This window comes from Rattus norvegicus, chromosome 5, assembly GCF_036323735.1.
Source record: "Rattus norvegicus strain BN/NHsdMcwi chromosome 5, GRCr8, whole genome shotgun sequence".
In the NCBI taxonomy this organism is placed as follows: domain Eukaryota; kingdom Metazoa; phylum Chordata; class Mammalia; order Rodentia; family Muridae; genus Rattus; species Rattus norvegicus.
The window spans coordinates 101,790,339-101,802,500 of record NC_086023.1 but is presented as its reverse complement, the minus strand read 5'-3'; positions in this window follow the sequence as shown (position 1 = coordinate 101,802,500).

Below are 12,162 nucleotides of genomic sequence, written 5' to 3'. Positions count from 1 at the left end.
TAAAAGCATAGTGGAGGTGGGACAGTTTTGCCAAGAGGCAATTACTTACTATCTCTTAATACAGATAATGTGACTGTGGCTCAATCTGTGTCTATGGTCTCTGACACCTTCTTACCCCCATAGCAAAGGTTAGAAATGCAAATGGATACAGGAACCCACGGACAGGGCAGAGAGCATAGTCAGGTAAGCAGGCAGAGTTCACAAATAGGAAGCATGGACTCCAGTGTCCTGGAAGGGACAGTCATGTCAACAGTAGCAGCTGAGAGCTATATACAGTTCATGAGTACAGCTTTTATGAGGCTTGATGCTTCCTGGAAACATCCACCACAATAGTGTGGCCTTTGAGGAAAATGTGTAGAGCATGTATCATTTATAGCTCAGAGGTACCGTTGGGCCCCAGCACCTGTGCCCAGCAGCCCTTTGCCTCACAGGTGCAGAAGACAAGAGAATCTTCTCAGAAAGAGACCAGAATCCTCTGTCAAACCCACCTTGAACTTTACCTTGCTTGTTTCTCGAAATTATTCTTTCTCACGTTGCCAAATTCTCTGTTTATATAAAATTAATGTGCTTTTTAAGTGTTACTTGCCCAGAAAAGGAAATAAGAGAAATTACAATAGTGGAATCATAGCATCATAAGAACCCAGGTAAAACTTTTAAAAATATTCACTTAAGCTATTTCCTGATCTGTTTTGCAATAATAACAACAAAAATTTAAGATTTAAGTTATTCAGCATTTTCAAATACTCCTGTTTGACTTATTAAATAGGGGACACCCCTGGAATCAATAGGGTACACTGGGGCTGGTGGCTCAGCAGTTAAGAGCACTTGTGTTGGGTTCCCAACACCCACAAGGTGACTGGCCACTGTCTGTATCTCCATTTCCAAAGGCTCCAACACCCTCTTCTGGCCCAGTAGGCACACATGTGGTACACAGACAGAATATAGGCAGAACCCTCAATGTACACAGGATATGTAAATACACAAATACATTTTAAAGTAGAATTGATTATTTCTATAACAGGCATGCTGGTTCCTGTTTTTTGAAGAATTTCATGTAAACTGGAATGTTAAGAACGGGCAAAAATGGGGCAAATATGGGTGTAAGCTCAGCCATGCCATTAGCATGTGTGAGACCATGCTGACACCATTTCGTCATCTACTAGCTACATGGTCAGATTATAGAGGGAAGACAGAGCTAAGGACACCCTGACTTATTTGTAAACAAAGACTCTTTGGTAGACTATTTAAGAAGTTTTAAAAGGGAAAAAACAAGTGCCTTAGCTCTATCTGAGGAGAGCCACAGAAACAAGCTAGAATGTGATCAAACGTTTCATGAACTCAAAGACATTGGGTGTTACATGGCCTGGAAAAAGCAAGCATCATATTAACTTAGAATATAATGCACACACACACACACACACACACACACACACACACTAAATGTTCAGAAGTAAATATTCAAAAGTAGGGAAGAATTAAAATAATCAATATTTTATTATGAACTTCTTAATTTTACTTTTTAAGTGTTGTTTCACTGGAGAAACAACTCACCAGATATAACTACATAAAACTTAACAAAGAAAGAAAGATGTTGGGCAATAAAAGTCACTGATTTTTTTTAAGTTTGGTATAAAACTTGTACCAGACAGTACAGGAGTGATCCCATCTGTGAGAACAGAAAACTACTGGGCATGGTAAGGTCCTTCTCAAGTTCCTGGAAGTTGTCTTAAGTCAATTGGGTTCTGTCTCGGCTTGTGTCCTAGCTGGGAGCATGGTGCCTGGTGCTGTTGAAGTTCACATGAGTGTCTGTGCCTTCCCTGCCTTTCTCTACGGCCATTGCTTCTGCAACATCATTCCTTCAGGCAGCCCCTCAGGGGAGAAGTCTCCAGACATGTTCCCCATCTAGCTTGAAAGAAGTTGGTGAGAAGTTAGCTAGATTCATGTAAGACAACACCACCAAGATACCAACACATAATGACCACCCCATTAGGAGGAATGAAGTTGAATTTTTGAAGAGATATCTCGGTGGTTAAGAGCACTTGCTGCTCTCACCGTGAACCGGGATTTGGTTCTCAGCACCCACATATGTGGTATCTCACACCCATCTCTCTAACTCACTGTCAGGGGATACAGTACCGTCTCCTGGCCTCCTCAACCACCAGGCTTATTAAATACATGCAACCACTCACACACAGGTTTTTTGTTTTAAGTGATAATTTATTAAATATTTTCCATTTAGTGACTTTTAAGGAACAATGCCCTTTTAAATTTTTGACAATAAAGAGAATACCACTTTTCATGAAACAGTAGAGTTGAATAATTATGTTCAGAGATGCCTAAATGTTCAGTTCTATTTAAAAAATGTAAAATATAAATAGGCAGTATTTCAAAATAAAACAATTGTACACAACTCCTATCATTTATAAACCTAACATAGTAGCATTATTTACTATACTATATTCTTTAGAATTATCACAAAAGAAATCTTAAATGCATCCTTCTGTATCACATTTGGTTAGGAAGAAAACTATGCTTAGAAAAAAGCCAATCCAATGTATAAAACAAATTTTCAAAATAAAATTGTTAATAAATTCAAAATACAAATTCTTAAAGGGGATGATGCTGCTAAAATAGGATGGTGGTGGTAAGAACTGTTTCCAAAACCAGTGAGATGGTCTTGCTGGCAGCTGGGTACCTGGACATACATTTGAAAGGAGGGCAGGGGTTAAGTCTGGTACACACGGTATCTTATGTAGGCCTTGTGAATCTCGTGAAAGGAAAGTACTGAAAAATAAAGGCTTCTGGACTACAATAATGATCAGTAGGAAATAGGTTGGGGAATAGGAGGGGAGGGGGCTTTAACTAGGGCTGTGGGGACAATAATTACAAAGGCAGGAGAGAGGAAGGTAAAATAACAGTAAGGATGTCTGGAAAAGTCACCTAGAATTATATTATTAACTACCTAAGAAATTCTATAACACATATAAGTCTTCTATAAATATGCATATATAGTTTAAAGGGAATATTCACATTTGGGTTGACAATGCTACTCCAAGAACCAAAGACCACCTAGCAAAACCCCAACACCATGAGAAGCTCTCTGTTGAGTTGGTTAGGGTTGTCTAAGAGACTCCCAGAACATGACAGATGGCTGTTGTTGCCCTAGGTTGCCCCCTAGGAGGAGGAGGTTAAGTCTCTATTGCTGAAAATACATGCACTTCAGATGCAGAAGCCATGTTTGCCCTGAACTGGAACTTACTTGAATGTCTAGCTTTCATGGCACCAGAGGGTTCCATGAAAACTTCCAAAGGAGGGAAGCAACCACAGTCCTACCCAGCTATGACACCTATGAAATACAACAATTACCACCATGGCACGATACCCTACAGGTATGTAATGGTACACATACCGTTGTGGTAACCAACAACTGTCTAATTGGACATAAGGCCTATTTAACAGGAAGTAAGTCATTCCTAGTACTAGAAATCTGGTCAACCATCTAGGGCTAGTGAAGTCATGGATATTGAAGGAGACCTTACAACAGCAACTTTATTACACCAGCACAATCCATAACTACATTCTAAATTTTTCTTCTACCCACAGATAAGTATAGTCTTCACTATTCTTCAAAGAAACTTCTCTTTGCAACAGAGACCACCATAGAAAACCACAACCAATCAAAATGCAGAGTCATGGAGCCCAGTCTTCATGGGCACATCTATAAAGACAGCTCCTGAACCTGAGGTCCCAGGTAACTGTGAGGAAGAGTAAGAACCAAAGGACCAGAGAGTTTGCTGTGATTCCGTGTCTCCTAAAGAGTGTCATAAATTACACCCATAACGTCTCACCAACATGACTGTCTAAACATGAGCTGAGCAGGAGAACAGCAGGCATGCCAACGAGAATAGGGAAAAGAGGTCTCAACCAGACAAGAACAATGGGCAACTAAAACTACTGATAGTGGAAAGACACACCAATTTGTTGTCTGATGCCAAACGGTCACAGGTGTGAGTAACATACAAACTGAAAAGGTTCTATTTCTGAACATACGTATATACATGTACAAATATACTTGTGACAACAATTAATGAAAAACAGAGGCCATGAATTTGAAAGAAAGCAAGGAGGATTTGGAAGGGAAGAGAGAAATTCTGTAATTATAACCTCAAAAGTTTGTTGTTTTATTTTTAAATTAAAATGGCATCAGTTGGCTAGTCCTTGGCAGAGAATTGGCAGAGAAGACCTTCTGCATAGAGTTCTGTCCTTGCCAATCCATTAGGACCTGGTGCAGGGAAGTAATCAGGTGCCATTATGAAAGATTTTGTAGTTCTGAAGAACAGAGGTATTTTATGCCCCTATGTATACTAAAGAATGCAGACTTATCCAGGGCAGGGTTTTAGTAATGGGCAGCACTCTGCAGCAAGAGGATCAGAGAGCCAACACTAATTCTACCTGGAGTGGCTTTGTAGGTACCCAAGATTTGGGAGTATCTTCACGTGTTGACTCTGAGATGTTGGCGGTTAAATATTGGCCAAGCAGTCTAATTATGATGAAAGTGGGCTTCCAGGCCTCAACAAGTTTCCTTTCTCAGTGAGTGCCCGGAGCAGAAAGGTGGGGTGCTTGGTATGGCTTCATTGTTTGAGCCTGTGTGCAGGTGCCTAATATGAAACAATGAGCTTCATTGTGGTGGTAACTCGCTCTACGCATGCCAAAGCCAACGCATATTGCTGAGGGCAGGTACGGAAGTTGGTGGTGATGCATAGCCAGGTGGATTTGGATCAAAATGGCCTCCGTAAGCTGACAAAATACATCATGGCAGAAGCAAACAATATGCAATGCTTCTGCAACAGGGCTGTGAGTTCAGCCAGGATCATGGCAGATGCATCTGTTTTTCACATATTCCGCAAATGGAGAACTGTTATAGCATGGGAAACCATACGTGCTTCTTTTTAAAGAAGGTACACTTGAAGAGTTGCAAACTATGAGAAGGAATTTTATAAATTTGCTTGGTTTAATTTGATATTTTTGTATTATGTTCTCTGGATGAAGTACAGCTAAGAAACCAAAATATATTGTGTGATATTAAAAAAAATCATTATTCCTTGTACTTTCTCAATAAGGAAGTTTTTAAATGCCTGATTTCATAGGAGTAGACGTCCTCGTTAAGCTTAATTTTCCAAACCAAAATTGTGTAAACAGTGGCTAGAGAAATGGAAATACACACACACACAAAATCTCAAAACCAAGTATGAAGGGGTATGTGAGTGTGGCCCGGTAGCTTTGAAACATTTTGCAGAGAAAGATATTAATTTATGAAATACTGATGAACCTTGTGTCATCTGGCACCACATGAGCTTTCAATTCTTACATATCAGATTTTCTTTCCAGGCTTCTTGGATGCCAGCTTGTGGACGATAGTAAGATAACTCACCTTTGCTAAGGAGGTATGGAGGTGGGCATAAGTGATCGGTTTTATTTTCTCAAAGAAGCTTCCTGACAACTGTAAATGACAGTGCCACAGTCTGCCCCTGGAGAAAGAGTAAGTCCCACTCCCCCAGGGTTCTCCTTCCTGGTCACAGCATGTGACTTCTGTTGCCCTTTCTCTGGAGCCTGGTTGACCTGAGTCTGACAGAAACTCGCTACCAAAAGGAAAGAGGCAAAGTATGATTAATGGCCAGTAGAGCAGTGAGCTTGGTGTATGGGTACTGAAACACTTTAGATGGCAGAACCTTCTTCATAGGTAGAGTAGGGACGATCAAACCTCCTTAAATGTTTGGTGTAGGGCATGAAATGAGATGGTACTGTGTGCTCTGTCGGACCACAGTTCCTTATACATAATAGACCAGAAAGTGTACTCCTTGTGTTTCCGACGTGTATCTTCCCTCTCAGCCTTTCCACCACTGAAATTATGGATAGGTTTATGAGCCAAAGTTCTACTTACTGTCCCCAAAGAATCTACTGTGTGAAACTTCAAAGTGCACAAAAGTGCATGTTTATTTCTTAAGGATTTCCAGCCCTTGTTTGGATAATATCGCATTCAGGCCTTTCCTCCTCCAGGCTGCCCCTCTGTTTCACCTCACGTATTTTACTTCTGGTTTGTTGTTGTTGTTTTGTTGTTGTTTTGTTTTGTTTTGTTTTTGTTTTTGTTTTGTTTTTTGTTTTTCTGCCCATAAGGGGACAAAAAAGTGTAGGCAGGTACTCCCCCTCTCTCAACTGCTAAGATCACCCTTGCTCTCAGGTCTCGGCTACTGAGGGAACAGGCTTGTCATTACCTCCAGGTGATTCCAAAATCAACCTCAGAGCTTAACTCACCAGTATGGATGTGTTCAGTTACAGAGGAGAATCAATCCAATCCTGACATCCCATTGGTTATGAAAACAGGCATTCTCTGGGAACATGTGGCTGTCCCTGTTCATGCTGGCTTCAAGAGAACTCCTTTGACCTAACACAGAATTAAGTGGGTATTGTGGGAAAGGGCATCTGGCCATTCACTTCCTGCAGTTGGCATTTGATTGTATCCAAGAAGGGGCCTGAGAGTCAGTGGAAACCCTGATCTCCTGTGACATTGTCTCTCAGTAGGAGTACAGCTTCCACTCAGAGAAGAAGAAAGCAGAGAAGGACTTGAACCTAATCTCAGCAATGCCGCATGCCCAGAACGAAGGCAGGCTTTCCTTGAGCAGCATGTCTGGACGAGGCTGCCATGGACCATGAGCTTATGTTCTCAGGATGGGCACAGTGAGTGAAATCCAGGTCAGCGCAAAAGGAAGTCTAACTTCTGTTTATATTTTATGTTTTTTTTCCTGTTATACCTTTGTTTTCAGTGCATACCCTTCCACTTCCTGTCCCTCCCTCCATTGTCCTTACCCACTTCCAAGTTCTTAAAGTGGATGATATGAAATGGAAGTAGAAGTCAATCCCCTGCCTTTGGCTATCTAGATGCCCATGGTCTTGTAAGAGTTAGATGAGTCTGACTTGGCAAGAGCAAAGGCCAGAGCAGGTCCTGAGGAGGAAAAATCCAAGTTATATTGAAGCATATTAACTGATCTAGGCCTTAGCTGAGCCCTTGGACAGCTCCTCTTCTCTTCCCTCTCTATGCCTCTCCTCAAGGATTGGTACCTTGGGGTCTTCGGTTCTCCAAGTTTATTCATCCTATGCTTGGTTCCTTGACCCCCAGTGAGTAGAAGTCAACAATCCTGTCCACATTAACCATGAATAAGCCCCTTTGCCCCATCCCCATCTTATTCCCAGTGGTATTTTCTCCAAAAATGGACTTGGTCACCAGGACCCGTAGCATTTCTTCCACATAAGGACATCAGAGGCTCAGTGGCAAGGCTCTTGGAGAATAAACAACATTGACCACTTCCTGCTAATGATGCTAGTGACTCCCTTGTTGAGGAGTCCTTGAGTTACTGGATGTCATATCATCCACAGGCCACCATTTTCTTTCTACTTAATGATTCCCAGCCAGGGCAGTGCATTAGCATGGTCTGGGGGTGTGGCCTGGTGAGGGTAGCAGGTGTTGGGTGAGGCCAGTTTGCAGTCAAGAGTGGAGAATCCCTGTCATTCAGTGGCTGAGCCTGTGGGGTTTCTTTCTCCTGCTCCTAAGCTTGAGTTTAGGGACCACCTTTTTTTTCCCACATAAATTTCCAATGCTTTTGGAGCGTGATGGAATCATCTGTGTTTCTTAATTTGGGTTGTGCCTTAAAACCTTTATATTTATTATAAAATAGATTCCAACAAACATATTCAAATGTATTGTTACCCAAACAATAAATGCCTAGCTTTCCAGTTAAAAAACAAAGAAATAAGAATCATTATTGGAGTTCCTTTCTGGAACAACATCAGAAACAAATCGGAAACACACTAATGATAACTTGCCGAACTTGTATTTGAATATGCCATGCCAACTTTATCATTAGCATCTTGTTGAGTTCTAATTAAAATCCTTACCTTGTATAAGCAGGGATACTGCGGCCAGTGTGTGTCACATGTTCAGTCACATTGTGGGGCTCTTGATCATCTCCAAACCGTGACTCTGAAAATTCCCATCTAGAAACCTGGAGCCAGCCATGTTTGAGTCTCTCATGCAGAACCAACTTTCTCATAGCATGGCTGGAATTCAAGGAGATGATACAAGCCGACAGACAGAACTGTACTTTTCTTTGCCTCTGTTTACAAATACAGCTCATTAACAGACAGACCAATACTAAGTGCACGAAGAAACCTGTGAGGTGTGGCAGAAGGCCCAGGCTAGGGTCCTCATCTTTGAGATTGGGATCAGGGTTGCTACTGCCAATGGCATTGTAGTTATTTGGTTTTAGGGGTTCCTTTTTCTTTTTAAAATACTAAAATACTTTATAAGAAAATACTTTCAAAGATGCAGATTAAAGACTGATTTTTATACCATCACTCACCATGTTTTACTGCATGGTTCATTGGTATTCTCTTCTATCCCTGCATCTTCCTGGGTGGCTGGATTTTGTCAGCAGACATTTCAGACGCCATCTCACCATGGATCAGTATTTTAATATTTAGAATAAGTTGTAAACCTACAAAGTAAATGAGCTGGATAGTTTCACCATTGCAGGTGAATCGTTGGGCTTTAAACTGGAACCCAATATGATACATTGTTTTCTGGGTTCCAAGGCATCACTACAGAAGTCGCAGTGCACAGTGCCTATTGGCAGACAAGGAGCTTGCCTTCAACTCCGCGTACACCAGTGGGTTACATGGGTGGTGCTCAGCAGCAGGTCCTGAACGTGCACGGAACACAGTTCATTGAAAGTTGTGAAGATGTAGCCGGAATCTGAAATCATGCTCTAAATTTCTGCTCACAAGCATCCCAAGTTGGATATACTTAATTTATGGATAATCAATGGTCTAAAATACTTCACAGAGATGTATATACTTAGAGAAGAAAACTGAAGGGAAAGAAGGAATTCAGTAGGAAATAGAATGCAACTTTGATTTCTTCTTCTTCTTCTTCTTCTCCTTCTTCTTCTTCCTTCTCTTCATCCTCATTTTCTTTTTGTCTCTTTCTCTTATTCTTCATCTCCTCCTCCTACATGTAGATTGACTTCTGTACATACATGGGTGATTTGCCTGCTAATAAGCTCCACGCACATACATACATACATACATGCATACATATATGTACATATACCATATACACACATACTATATATACCACATATATATACATATATACACATACCATATATATATATACACATACTATATATATACACATAATATATATAACATATGTGTGTATATATATATTTGTGTGTGTGTGTGTGTGTGTGTGTGTGTATGTGTGTGTATCATATATACCATATATACCACAGGCATGCCTGGTTCTTGCAAATGTCAGAAGAGGATAACAGATGCCCTGAAACTAGCATTACAGATGTCTGTGGGTCATCAAGTGGGTGCTGAGAATCAATCCTGTATCCTCTGAAAGAGCAGTCAGTACCCTTAACCACTGAGTCATATCTGCAGCCTCTTAATGGACTTTTATATATTTTATCTTGTGAGAGTCTCAGAAACAGAAGAGAACAGTCATCACTGTGAGGTAAACGCTGGTTTTATCAATCTGATTCCTACTGAGCCCAGTGTAACAACATGCAGCCCATTTTCACTGGACTGTGCTCTGGAACTACAATGGTTCTGGACATTCATATGCCTTGGGGAAGCAGCAACAATAATAACTTAGGTGAGTACCAGAGTTACTTGGCATAGCGTATCTTCAAAGCCTGACTATTAGTATGAAAACAATTTCTTCCCATACTATCTCCTCTGTGATTCCCCGGGCCCACTGTTTTCCAAGCTGTCTTTTAATTCTTAGTAGATTCATAAAGTGGAAATAGGGGTGCCATGAACTATTGCCATAAGTCCAAATCAATTATACATTGCCTACTTCCTGGCAGAGTCTCTTGCTTGAGTTATGGCTCTTCAGTAAGAGCTCCTGGCTGCAGGTACTGGGGGAAGTCCTCCTCTCAGAGAACAAAAGAGCTGTGGTGTGACTTTGAAGGAGAGAGCTTCAGGTTGGAGGCGCCTACTGTCACTTTGGAGCTCCAGGTGAAACTGCTTTCCTTGACTTAACTACTAGGGTCTACTGTGCATCTACATTTTTGTGTGAGGTACACGGGAAACAGGAATATTTTCAGATAAACTATAACCTTCCGGTCCATCATCATCACTATGGGTTCTTCATGTTCCTTCCTAGCAGACACTAAGGTACCTAAATGCTTCTAGGAAGTTATGGAAACATAAGTTAGCCAGCCTGTCTACTGACTGCTCTGATTTGGGCTTTCTGAGGTCCACTTGATCGCCTCTATTTGCCAGTAGTGTATTGAGTAGATTTTATAGGACTAGCTTCCTGGCTCCAAGCTTTGGAACCCATAGGGAAGCACCGTCAGCGTTGTTCCCCACCCAGCTCATTACTCAACTTCAGAACTTCAAAAACCATGCTCTGTTCAAGTTTGCTGTTTTCTGTAACCCACACGTACTCCAATGTGTTCAATGCACATTTCCTATGTTTCCTCATGGCTTTGGGAATCCCCTAATGGAGGCCCAGTGGTTTTATGCCTTTTAGTCTAGACTGCCTAAGGGAACTGATACAAAAGCTAAGCAAAGAGGTGGTAGGTATAGATGTCAGTTAATGTTACAATTGTATGACAGGCCCCAAACTGATCTCACACTTAGCTGTGAGCCTTGAATGGACTTTTCATATACAATAATGCCTTCTTGGAAATGGTTTGAGTTTGAACGTTCTCTAATTTAGTGGACTCAGGAATATAGAATCCATGACAACACATACCCAGCACTGTTTCTTGTACAGCGTGGGGCAAACATAAATGATTCTCCTTGGATAACTGCCCATGGGCTTTACCGTTCATGTGCACTTTCCAAACGTTCAGGGCTGGAAAAACATTAAAAAAGTCAGGAAATCTCTCCCAAGCAAGCTTTCTTGGGCAGATTTCTGGCAGATAATGTTTCCTGTTGCATAGGAAATGCTTTTAAGCTTAGCTTCATTTATAGCGCTTTGGCTTGCGGAGAGTCGAAGCTATGAATTTTGCTTGGTTGCTGGTAACAGACATTAAAAAACAAACCAAGCAGCCGTCTCAGTAAGAAACATAAAGATGCATTAGGAGTTGCTTGTCCATTTTACAAAACACATTTGGAGAGGAGCTCCGTGGCTGGGTGGGAGATCCTTAATGTTACGATCAAAGACTCGAGACTTTTCTGGTTTTGTTCTTCATTTGCAGAAGGTAACTCATCCCAGTGTTCTCAGGATGAGCTACGGTGCTACCATATCATAACTCAGTACAGTCTGGATGAGCAAAGGATAAAATGGATGCCACACTCTCGTTTAAGGTGTCTTTATCAGTCTTTCTCTGCAGTTTCTGCTCATAGCCCTTCAGCCATACCACTGTCGCACAACATCTCTGATCTGTAAGAAACATGGATGCATGTCTAAATGGGACCTTCTTAGATGAAATTGATCTTTGTAACGAGAAAATGTTACTAGGTAGGCAAGTTGCAACAGACGTATCTAGCTCTCTTTCTAACTAGTTGTTGTAGTAACTCTTATAACAGTTATATGGGGGAAACACAGATGTTAGTTAGCCAGCCGTGTGTGATAGCACATTCTTTAATCCCAGCACTAAGGAGGCAGAGGCAGGCAAGCTCTGTGAGTTCAAGGCTAGGCTGTTCTACTCAGTTCTAGGTTAGCTAGGCCTACATATGAGATGCTGTCTCATAAACACCACAACCAACCAAAACGGTAAACCTTCTAATGGTAAGTACATTTAAAATATTTGTAGTAATTAGTATTTAATACTTATTCTCAAATCTTTAACTATAGCTGGAAGTGCTTGTATTGGTCTTTAGTTTCATGGTCTAAATCCTTAAAATCACAAATCAAAGTGACGCCCACGTGTGCAGTTGTTCACATGCTGTTCACTGAAAGTGTCATGGTGCTTTTTATATTAACTCAAGGAAGAAGGTAATTTGATAAAGAACTACCATGGCAAAGACTAGGCTCCAATGGAAAGATGAAATTTGTCACGTTGCTTTCCAACAATGGTCACTGTGAACAGTGGAATGGAAAGGCACACAGCTGGTAATAAAAGCTGTCAGTGCTGGCTTTTAACGTAT